Consider the following 12,500-nt stretch of genomic DNA (forward strand, 5'->3'; position numbering starts at 1 on the left):
GGTGGTGGCAGAAAGAGGGAAAGAATTCAGAGCCCAAATGAAACCCACACATTAACAGTGGAATAACATTCAAGTGAACTATTGTGTAAACCTATTAAGTTTTTCACGGTAGCCTAAGGTTGTCACAAAATAATAAGTTAAAGCATTATTTGATTGATCTTGGAGACAAATTTACGCTTCATCCCTTCTTCTCTCGTGCGAGGATATTTGCACGAGGTCGACATAACAAGACTCAAAACTCAACCCTTACGGAAATGTGTTCTAAACGTTCTGTTATCAATAATGTAAGAGAACAATTTTAATATGACCGTCGTTGAACATGCATCAATGATTGACGCTCAAAGGTTACTTTTTAGGCATACCACGCCAAAAACTTGAGATTAAACAAATATATTGTGAAACACAGAGATGATCAAATTCACTATTGAGAAAAAATAAATGATTATAATGAATCTAATAGCGTATGCACTACAAATCATTTGCATATAGCTCATAAAGATGTAGCCTAGGTAGGGATATATTGGTGATGATGATTATGATGATGATCCGTTAGCCTACCTGTATTGACTTGAATTCCTTTTATTTCCTTTAAATTGTATCTGTTTTCTCAGTGTAGTACGGCGGACGGGTGTTGAATAGTGAGAATTACGGCGGTAAATTTTATTTATAAGGTTTTCTTTCTGACCTTTGTCTCTTAAAATGGGTGAGCATTAGTGGAAAAACACCGGGCCAGCCTCCCTATGCAACAGGAGAGCGTCTTCTTAAAGAGGCAGGTTCCCTTCGAATCATAGGCGCGCTAGCTCCACGCTGCAACATCATTTTCTCTTTCTGTCGGTCTCTGTAGCGCATGCCGTGCACGCACGTTGGGCTGTACGCACGCGCGCACACCAAGCGATCGGGTTGGAATGGAAAAGCACACAGAAAGAGGCAACCCTTTGCATGCCATGAATACACGATAACAAAGTTGTCACTTTTGCAAGTAGAATTCAATTAATTAACTTTTTTTTTTATGCCGACATTTGTGCTTGTTTTGCATTTTGCAGAGGCATTTTAAACAATCACGTTCGCCTGTAAGAAAGTTGTGCAGTGTCAGCTATGACGCACACATTGATATGTAATATGTTGATATAAGCATACCTGCTCAGTCTACTGTAAACCTATTTGCAATTATCAAGAACGAGATGTCATGTGTTTTAGAGCAGAAAGCATGCTATGCATTCAAAACGCAAAATGCGTTCTGAGTGACTTCCATATATGAACGTTTGACTGGGCCTACAGAGGAAACAACTCAGAGACCCAATGACAGTCAGGAAGGAGAGACATACGATATGTATCTTAATGGAACGGGTATGTCTTTGCTTTTATGTCATTTATTATTCTATTATTTATTTATACAATGCCAACAATGGCATGTAACATCTTGGAACAAAATGTTTTTAAAATGTATTTCACAGGATCATTCTATACTGTATGTGTTGTCATGACATTGGCCCTTACCAGTAAATGATAGACTTAGGGAACAACTGTATTTTCATAACCAAATAGACGGTAATAATGTATTATTATTATAATACTGTTCAGAAACAGGAAGTGTGCTTCCGCCAACATATCAGTAGAAGAAGAGAGTACAGGAAGAACGTGAGTAGATGCACAAGACGCTCTGCAAATGTAGAATATGAGTCGGTCTTCGTGTACAGCTCTAAAGGGTGTGGCGTTACCCTGGCCTACACTCAAAGCTCCTTATAGATATAAAACAAGACTGCTCAGAATGTAAATTTTTTTAAGTTGTTTTTCTTTTAAGGTCGTTTTGAATTAAATGTTTGTTGTGAAATAAGGACAGTATCAGAACTATACAGTGCATTCGGAAAGTATTCAGACCCCTTCCACTTTTTCACATTTTGTTACGTTACAGACTTATTCTAAAATGGATTAAATCAATCTATACACAATACCCCATAATGACATCACAATACCCCATAGTGACATCACAATACCTGATAATGACATCACAATACCCCATAGTGACATCACAATACCCCATAATGACAAAGCGAAAACAGGTTTTTAGACATTTTGCAAATGTATTAAAAATAAAAAACAGAAATACCTTATTTACATAAGTATTCAGACCGTAATTGAGCTCAGGTGCATCCTGTTTCCATTGATCATCCTTGAGATGTTCCTAAAACTTGATTGGACTCCACCTGTGGTAAATTCAATTGATTGGACATGATTTGGAAAGGCACACACGTTATTCAAGATGTATGTTAACAACATTCTAAAGGTTGATTCAGTACATCGTTTGACATGTTTCTACTGACTGTTACGGAACTTTTGGACATTTCCTCACGTTATAGTGGATGCGCTTTGTGACTTTGGAATTGTTTTACCGCTAACGCGCTAACCAAAGTAGCTAATTGGATATAAATAACGGACATTATCGAACAAATCAAGCATTTATTGTGGACCTGGGATTCCTAGGACTGCATTCTGATGAAGTTCATCAAAGGCAAGAAAACAATTATCATGTATTTTCTGGTTTCTGTTGACCCCAACATGGCAGCTAATTTGGCTATTGTTCTAAGCTCCGTCTCAGATTATTGCATGATTTGCTTTTTCCGTCAAGTTTTTGGGAAATCTGAGACAGCGGTTGCATTAAGGAGATGACATCTATAACATCTATGACATCTAATATCTATAATTCCATGTGTATAACTTGTATTATCATCTACATTTATGATGAGTATTTCTGTTGAAACGATGTGGCTATGCAAAATCACTTGATGTTTTTGGAACTAGTGAATGTAACACGCCAATGTAAACTCAGATTTTTTGTTATAAATATGAACTTTATCAAACAAAACATGCATGTATTGTGTAACATGAAGTCCTATGAGTGTCATCTGATAAAGATAATCAAAGGTTAGTGATTAATTTTAGCTATATTTCTGCTTTTTGTGACTGCTATCTTTCGCTGGAAAAATGGCTGTGCTTATTGTGGTTTTGTGGTGACCTAACATAATCGTTTGTAGTGCTTTCGCTGAAAAGCATATTTGAAATCGGACACTTTGGTGGGATTAACAACAAGATTACCTTTAAAATGATATAAGACACATGTATGTTTGAGGAATTTTAATTATGAGATTTCTGTTGTTTGAATTTGGCGCCCTGCACTTTCGCTGGCTGCTGTCATATCGATCCCGGTAGCGGGATGCAGCCATAAGAAGTTTTAAAGAAAACCTGCTCCAGAGCGCTCAGGACCTCAGACTGGGGCGAAGGTTTACCTTCCAACAGGAAAACGACCCTAAGCACACAGACAAAACAATGCAAGAGTGGCTTTGGGACAAGTCTCTGAATGTCCTTGACTGGCCCAGCCAGAGCCAATAGCTGTGCATCCAACCTGACAGAGCTTGAGAGGATCTGCAGAGAAATATGGAAGAAACTCCCCAAATACAGGTTTGCCAAGCTTGTAGCGTCGTACCCAAGAAGACTTGAGGCTGTAATCGCTGCTAAAGGTGCTTCAACAAAGTACTGAATAAAGGATCTGAATACTTATGTTGAATGTCATATTTCTGTTTTTTATTTGTAATATATTTGCAAAATAAAATCTAGAAACCAAATTTTTCTTTATCATTGTCTGTAGATTGATGAGGAAATAAAAACAATTAAATACATTTTAGAATAAGGTTGTAACGTCACAAAATGTGGAAAAATTCAAGGGGTCTGAATACTTTCTGAACACACTGTGTATGTACTACAAGTAGCTATTTGAGGTAACAGAATGTGTGAGTTGGCAGGAGGGGAGTTATACAGGATATGCTAGTTATTTTAAGGTCATTGTGAATGATCTGTATGCCGTTAGATAAGGAAACTCTATTAGAACTAGCTACAGTGCTTTCAGAAACTATTCATACTTAAAGAGACTTATTCAACATTTTGCTGTGTTACAGCCTGAATTCAAAACTGATTCTCACCCATCTACGCAGCAATTTGCCACATCTTCAATTTTAGCCTACTAGAAAGTGTGCCCTCAGGGCGGGAGGGAAGCTAAAGTCATTTCGCTACTCAAGAATAGTAAAGACCCCTTTACTGGCTCCAATCAGCCTGTTACCAACCCTTAGTGAACTTCTGGAAAATATGGTGTTTGACCAGATACGATGCTATTTCACAATAAACAAATTGACAACAGACTTTCAAGCATGCTTATAGGGAAGGACACTCAACAAGCACAGCACTTACACAAATGACTGATGATTGGTTGAGAGAAATTGATGATAAAATGATTGTGGGGGCTGTCTTGTTAGACTTCAGTGCAGCTTTTGACATTATCGATCATTGTCTGCAACTGGAAAAACGTATGTGTTATGGCTTTACACCCCCTGCTATAATGTGGATAAAGAGTTACTTGTCTAACAGATCACAGAGGGTGTTCTTTAATGGAAGCCTCTCAAACATAATCCAGATAGAATCAGGAATTCCCCAGGGTAGCTGTTTAGGCCCAGTGCTTTTTTCAATTTTTACTAAAGACATGCCACTGACTTTTAGTAAAACTAGAGTCTCTATGTATGAGGATGACTCAACACTATCACGTCAGCTACTAGACTGACTGAAATGACAGCAACACTTAAAGAGTTGCAGGTAGTTTCAGAGTGGATGGCAAGGAATAAGTTTGCCCAAAATATTTCTAAAACTAAAAGCATTGTATTTGGGACAAAATATTCACTAAACCCTAAACCACAACTAAATATTGTGATAAATAATGTGGAAATTGAGCACGTTGAGATGACTAAACTGCTTGGAGTAACCCTGGATGGTAAACTGTCATGGTCAAAACACATTGATACAATAGTAGCTGAGATGGGGAGAAGTCTGTCCATAATAAAGCGCTGCTCTATCAACAACGCAGGTCCTACAGGCCCTAGTTTTGTCGCACCTTGACTACTATTCAGTTGTGTGGTCAGGTGCCACAAAAAAGGACTAAGGAAAATTGTAATTGTGTAACGGTCATCCTCCTCCTCTTCGGATGAAGCGGAGGGGTAGGGATTGGACCAAAGCGCAGCGTGATAATTTGACATAATGAAGTCTTAAGTTTAAGACGAAAACCGAAAAACACTTCAACAAACTACAAAATAACAAACGAACGTAGACTGACCTAAAACATGTGAACTTACATATAACTAAGAACGCACGAACAGGTACAGACTCCAAACAAACGATACAGTCCCGTGTGGTAACATATACGGACACAGGAGACAACCACTCACAAACAAACAGTGTGAACAGCCTACCTTTATATGGTTCTCAATCAGAGGAAAACGTAAACCACCTGCCTCTGTTCGAGAGCCATACAAGGTCAATTAACACTGACACTTAACATAGATACACAAAACATAGAATGCCCACCCCAACTCACGTCCTGACCAACTAAACACATACAAAAATAACAGAAAACAGGTCAGGAATGTGACAAATTGGCCCAGAACAGGGCAGCACGGCTGGCCCTTGGATGTACACAGAGAGCTAACATAATATTCATGTCAATCTTTACTGGCTCAAAATGGAGGAGAGATACTACTACTTTTATTTGTGAGAGGTATTGACATGTTGAATGCACTGAGCTATCTGTCTAAACTACTGGCACACAGCTCGGACACCCATGCATACCCCACAAGACATGCCACCAGAGGTCTCTTCACAGTCCCTAAGTACAGAACAGACTATGGGAGGTGCACAGTACTACATAGAGCCATGACTACATGGAACTCTATTCCACATCAAGTAACAGTAAAATGCAAGCAGTAAAATTAGATTTAATTTAAAAAAACATTTAAAAAACACCTTATGGAACAGCGGGGACTGTGAAGCAAGACAAACATAGGCACAGACACACACACACACACACACACACACACACACACACACACACACACACACACACACACACACACACACACACACACACACACACACACACACACACACACACACACACACACACACACACACACACACACACACACACACACACACACACAATAACATACGCACTATACACACACATCGATTTAGTACTGTAGATATGTGATAGTGGTGTAGTAGGGGCCTGAGGGCACACAGTGTGAATGTATTGTATTTTTTTTATTGTATAAACTGCTTTAATTTTACTGGACCCCAGGAAGAGTAGCTGCTGCCTTGGCAGGAACTAATGGGGATCCATAATAAATACAAATGTAAATACAAATACCCCACAATAATAAAGTGAACACATTTTTTTTTTTTGAAATGCTTGCAAATTTAGTGAAAATTAAACACAGGAACATTTCATTTACATAAGTATTCACACCCCTGAGTGGGTTGTGCCGTGGCGGAGATCTTTGTGGGCTATACTCGGCCTTGTCTCAGGATGGTAAGTTGGTGGTTGAAATATATCTCGCTAGTGGTGTGGGGGCTGTGCTTTGCAAAGTGGGTGGGGTTATATCCTGCCTGTTTGGCCCTGTCTGGGGGTATCGTCGGATGGGGCCACGGTGTCTCCCGACCCCTCCTGTCTCAGCCTCCAGGATTTATGCTGCAGTAGTTTATGTGTTGGGGGGCTAGGGTCAGTCTGTTATATCTGGAGTATTTCTCCTGTCTTATCCGGTGTCCTGTGTGAACTTAAGAATGCTCTCTCTAACTCTCTCTCTTTCCCTCTTTTTCTCTCTTTCTTTCTCTCTTTCTCTCTTTCTTTCTTTCTTTCTTTCTCTCTCTCAGAGGACCTGAGCCCTAGGACCATGCCTCAGGACTACCTGGTCTGATGACTCCTTGCTGTCCCCAGTCCACCTGGCCGTGCTGCTGCTCCAGTTTCAACTGTTCTGCCTGCGGCTATGGAACCCTGACCTATTCACCGGACGTGCTACCCTGTCCCAGACCTGCTGTTTTCAACTCTCTAGAGACAGCAGAAGCAGTAGGGATACTCTGAATGTTCGGCTATGAAAGCCAATATACATTTACTCCTGAGGTGCTGACCTGTTGCTGACCTGTTACACCCTTGACAACCACTGTGATTATTATTATTTGACCCTGTTGGTCATCTGTGAACATTTGAACATCTTGGCCATGTTCTGTTATAATCTCCACCCGGCACAGCCGGAAGAGGACTGGCCACCCTTCACAAAATATAGAGAGTGGTACTCAGTAATGTGTTGAATTGGATTTGCCCCAAGCATAACACTTTGTATTCAGGACAAAAAAGTGAATTGCTTTGCCACATCTTTTGCAGTATTACTTTAGTGCCTTGTTGCAAACAGGATGCATGTTTTTAGAATATTTTTATTCTTTACAGGCTTACTTATTTTCCCTCTGTCACTTAGGTTAGTATTTTGAAGTAACTACAATGTCCTATCACAGCCATTAAACTATGTAACTGTTTTAAAGTCACCATTGGCCTCATGGTGAAATCCCTTAGCAGTTTCCTTCCTCTCCAGCAACTGAGTTAGGATGGACACCGGTATCTTTGTAGTGACTGGGTGTATTGATACACCATCCAAAGGGTAATAAATAACTTCAACATGCTCAAAGGGATATTCAATGTCTGTTTTGTTTTTTTACCGTGGTGCTTCGATAAAAAAAACGACGTCCATTGTGATATGGGTCAGATTGACCCGCAGAGTTTAAACACACTCAACACAGTCAAAGAATCAATTAAAAACAGCCCAAACTATATTTTGTCTTGTCAGAGCTTTCAGAAAGAGGCAATACAAGAACATTTAGTTTCAAAAACTTTATATTTAAGAACTATTTGTTAAACATTTTTCCTTTCTCACAAACAAACATTTTTTTGTTTCCCCAAGTAGGCAATTATTTTGTATTTCCCAGTAACAGTAACACTTAGGTGTAATTTTACCCTATTGGTCAAAATTATCCCTTCAGTCTTTCTACATGTTGAACACAATGTATGTTTGTGCTTTCTGCAGACGTATTTAAAGCATTCTACACAAGTGGTGCTGGGTTTATTGTCTTGGCGAAGCATTTTTTTCCATTTCTTGCCATCACCTGGATCTACTGGATCCATTGCTGGTTGATTGGAGCCGGCTCTAGATGGTCCAGCTTAACATTCTGGACGACAAATGCAGCTGCTGTCGATCGAGGTGGCCGAGCTCTCCTCTGGTTCTTGGGAGTGATGAGAGCTTGCCTAGCTCCTCTAGAAAAAGCCGACGTTGGTACAATTTGCCCCCATTCTATTGCTAGTTGATTTCAGTCCACAGTACATAGGCATTGTAAGCAGACACTTCCACAATGTTGTAGAAAATCAACAAAGGCCAACAGGTAGTCATGTTCTCACAGCTACAATGGCTTGCGAAAGTATTCACCCCTCTTGGCATTTTTCCTATTTTGTTGCCTTACAACCTGGAATTAAAATTTATTTTTGGGGGGTTTGTATCATTTGATTTACACAATATGCCTACCACTTTGAAGATACAAAATATATTTTATTGTGAAACAAACAAGAAATAAGAGCGTGCGTAACTATTCACCCCCCCAAGGTCAATACTTTGTAGAGCAACCTTTTGCAGCAATTACAGCTGCTAGTCTCTTTGGGTATGTCTCTATAAGCTTGGCACATCTAGCCACTGGGATTTCTGCCCATTCTTCAAGGCAAAACTGCTCCAGCTCCTTCAAGTTGGATGGGTTCCAACTTATGTACAGCAATCTTTAAGTCATACCTCAGATTCTCAATTGGATTGAGGTCTGGGCTTTAACTAGGCCATTCCAAGACATTTAAATGTTTCCCCTTAAACCACTCGAGTGTTGCTTTAGCAGTATGCTTTGGGTCATTGTCCTGCTGGAAGGTGAACCTCCCTTCCTGTCTCAAATCTCTGGAAGACTGAAACAGGTTTCCCTCAAGAATGTCCCTGTATTTATCGCCATCCATCATTCATTCAATTCTGATCAGTTTCCCAGTCCCTGCCGATGACAAATATCCCCACAGCATGATGCTGCCACCACCATGCTTCACTGTGGGGATGGTGTTCTCTGGGTGATGTGAGGTGTTGGGTTTGCACCAGACATAGTGTTTTCCTTGATGGCCAAAAATATACATTTTAGTCTCATCTGACCAGAGTACCTTCTTCCATATGTTTGGGGAGTCTCCCACATGGCTTATTTTTTTTCTGTAAAGCCCAGCTCTGTGGAGTGTACGGCTTAAAGTGGTCCTATGGACAGATACTCCAATCTCTGCTATGGAGCTTTGCAGCTCCTTCAGGGTTATCATTGGTCTCTTTGTAGCCTCTCTAATTAATGCCCTCCTTGCCTGGTCCGTGAGTGTTGGTGGGCGGCCCTCTCTTGGCAGGTTTGTTGTGGTGCCATATTCTTTCCATTTTTTAATAATGGATTTAATGGTGCTCCGTGGGATGTTCAAAGTTTCTGATATTTTTTTATAACCCAACCCTGATCTGTTCTCCACAACCTTGTCCCTAACCTGTTTGGAGAGCTCCTTGGTCTTCATAGTGCTGCTTGCTTGGTGGTGCCCCTTGCTTAGTGGTGTTGCAGACTCTGGAGCCTTTCAGAACAGGTGTATATATACTGATATCATGTAACAGATCATGTGACACTTAGATTGCACACAGGTGGACATTGTTTAACTAATTAAGTGACTTCTGAAAGTAATTGGTTGCACCAGATCTTATTTAGGGGCTTCATAGCAAAGGGGGTGAATACATATGCACACACCACTTTTCCATTTTATATTTTTTCAAATTTTTTAAAACAAGTAATTGAGCCTCCTTTGGTGGAATTGTAGTCCAGTGTGATTTGTTTTATTTTTTCCTCATCAATATGAAACTGTTGGAAAAGCATTCCAGGTGAAGCTGGTTGAGAGAATGCCAAGAGTGTACAAAGCTGTCATCAAGGCAAAGGTTGGCTACATTGAATAATCTAAAATCTAAAATATATTTTGCTTTGTTGAACAATGTTTTGGGTTACTACAAGATTCCATATGTGTTATTTCATAGTTTGATAGCTTCACTATTATTCTACAATGTAGATAATAGTAAAACATAAAGAAAAACCCTTGAATGAGTAGTTGTGTCCAAACCTTTGACTGTGTAAATGTGTTTGGTAAATAAAGATGACTCTGATTCTTAGCCAGCCAACAGATGCGTGTAGAATGAAAATGGAATGTAAAGTTGTATATAGTTCATGTTTAAAGTGTGTCTCGGTTGAGAGGAGTGTTTTATGCATTTTCCCATGCATTTGTCTATCATTTGTTTTTAGTTGCTTATCATACAAATGATGAAGTCGGATGTTGCCAGTATGGAAAAGAGGTGTGGTCACTGTTGAAGAGTTTGGGAAAAGATATTTGAATACTGATTTGAATCAATGAACAATTTGCCTTGCGAATCTCTTCAGATACAATGTATCCCTCAGCCTCTGACTGGAGGCTTTGTCATGTCACATTGGTCAAGCATTTGTTCAAAAGTACAAACACAGTGATTATGGTTAGGAATTACCATGAGTTAGGAATTACCATGTTTTAGCAATTACCATGAGTTAGCATTTACCATGTTTTAGCAATTACCATGAGTTAGCAATTACCATGAGTTAGGAATTACCATGACTTAGCAATTACCATGTTTTAGCAATTACCATGAGTTAGCAATTACCATGAGTAACTTGAGTGCATAATAACATAATTTTGGGATCAGTTTCCCTTTTCATACATGTTTCCCCCATTTAATAATTTAAATGTTTAAATGTTTAAATTTAAATAGTTTCCCCCCCAAAATAATGTTCTTGTCGACCAAAACACAACTTCCTTCTTTTTACTCTTTTGATAGTTTCACTGTTATGTCACTACATCCACACAGTACTGTCTGAGAGATAACCTGGTCAGTCATGTCACTACATCCACACAGTACTGTCTGAGAGATAACCTGGTCAGTCATGTCACTACATCCACACAGTACTGTCTGAGAGATAACCTGGTCAGTCATGTCACTACATCCACACAGTACTGTCTGAGAGATAACCTGGTCAGTCATGTCACTACATCCACACAGTACTGTCTGAGAGATAACCTGATCAGTCATGTCACTACATCCACACAGTACTGTCTGAGAGATAACCTGGTCAGTCATGTCACTACATCCACACAGTACTGTCTGAGAGATAACCTGGTCAGTCATGTCACTACATCCACACAGTATTGTCTGAGAGATAACCTGGTCAGACATGTCACTACATCCACACAGTACTGTCTGAGAGACAAAATACCTGATAAAATCATGTGAGAAGTTAGAGGTCGTTTGCTTTCGAAAGTAGAAACGAAAATCGGACAGTGCACCTAGGCTGGGGTAAATCGAATCAAACTTTATTTGTCACATGCGGCGAATACAACAAGTGTAGACTTTACCGTAAAATGTAAATTTTCCGGTGGAGATTTTATTAATTGTTCAGCAGTCTTATGGCGTGGGGGTAGAAGCTGTGAAGGAGTCTTTCGTTCCTAGACTTGGCTCTCCGGTACCGCTTGCCGTGCGGTAGCAGAGAAAACAGTCTATAACTTGGGTGACTGGAGTCTCTGGCAATTTGACGGGCTTTCCTCTGACACCGCTTATTGTATAGGTCCTGGATGACAGGAAGCTTGGCCCCAGTGATGTCCTGGGCTGTTCGCACTACCCTCTGTAGCGCCTTACGGTCAGATGCCGAGCAGTTGCCATACCAGGCGGTGATGCAACTGGTCAGGATGCTCTCGGTGGCGCAGCTGTAGAGCCTTTTGAGGATCTGGGGACCCATGCAAAATCTTTTCAGTCTCCTGAGGGGGAAAAGGTTTTGTCGTGCCCTCTTCACGACTGACTTGGTATGTTTGGACCATGATAGTTCATTGGTGATGTGGATACCAAGGATCTTGAAACTCTTGACCGGCTCCACTACATCCCTGTCGATGTTAATGGAGGCCTGTTCGGCCTGCATTTTCCTGTAGTCCACGATCAGCTCCTTTGTCTTGCTCACATTGAGGGAGAGGTTGTTGTCCAGGACCCATGCTGCCAGTTCTCTGACCTTCTCCCTATAGGCCGCCTCATCGGTGATCGAGCATATCACTGTTGTGTCGTCAGCAAACTTAATGATGGTGTTGGAGTCGTGTTTGGCCGCACAGTCGTGAGTGTACAGGGAATACAGGAGGGGACTAAGTACACACCCCTGAGGGGCCAGAGTCCTTAGCTTAGTGATAAGCTTTGTGGGCACTATGGTGTTGAACGCTGAGCTGTAGTCAATGAACAGCATTCCCTCATACGTGTTCTTTTTGTCCAGGTGGGAAAGGGCAGTGTGGAGTGTGATTGAGATTGCGTCATCTGTGGATCTGTTGGGGCGGTATGCGAATTGGAGTGGGTCTAGGGTGTCTGGGAGGATGCTGTTGATGTGAGCCATGACCAGCCTTTCAAAGCACTTCATGGCTACGGACGTGAGTGCCACGGGGCGGTAATCTTTTAGACAGGTTACCTTCGCTTCCTTGGGCACAGGGACTATGG

General features: G+C 40.7%; 1 protein-coding gene and 1 long non-coding RNA gene across 2 annotated transcripts in view; one reads left to right on the plus strand and one right to left on the minus strand.

Annotated features, from left to right (window-relative positions):
* The window catches only part of LOC129842253 (sodium- and chloride-dependent taurine transporter-like), a 52,665-nt gene extending 51,879 nt beyond the window's left edge, over positions 1-786 (minus strand). Inside the window, exon 1 of the mRNA XM_055910731.1 lies at positions 559-786. The gene's annotated coding sequence lies outside the window, so the exon portion shown is untranslated. The remainder of the gene's footprint in view (positions 1-558) is intronic.
* LOC129842254 (uncharacterized) overlaps positions 1-7,553 on the plus strand; it is a 10,464-nt gene extending 2,911 nt beyond the window's left edge. Inside the window, exon 2 of the long non-coding RNA XR_008757519.1 lies at positions 6,748-7,553. This is a non-coding gene — a long non-coding RNA (uncharacterized LOC129842254). The remainder of the gene's footprint in view (positions 1-6,747) is intronic.
* The last annotated feature ends 4,947 nt before the right edge of the window (positions 7,554-12,500 follow it).

The sequence above is a fragment of the Salvelinus fontinalis genome, unplaced genomic scaffold (genome assembly GCF_029448725.1).
Source record: "Salvelinus fontinalis isolate EN_2023a unplaced genomic scaffold, ASM2944872v1 scaffold_0027, whole genome shotgun sequence".
Lineage (NCBI taxonomy): Eukaryota > Metazoa > Chordata > Actinopteri > Salmoniformes > Salmonidae > Salvelinus > Salvelinus fontinalis.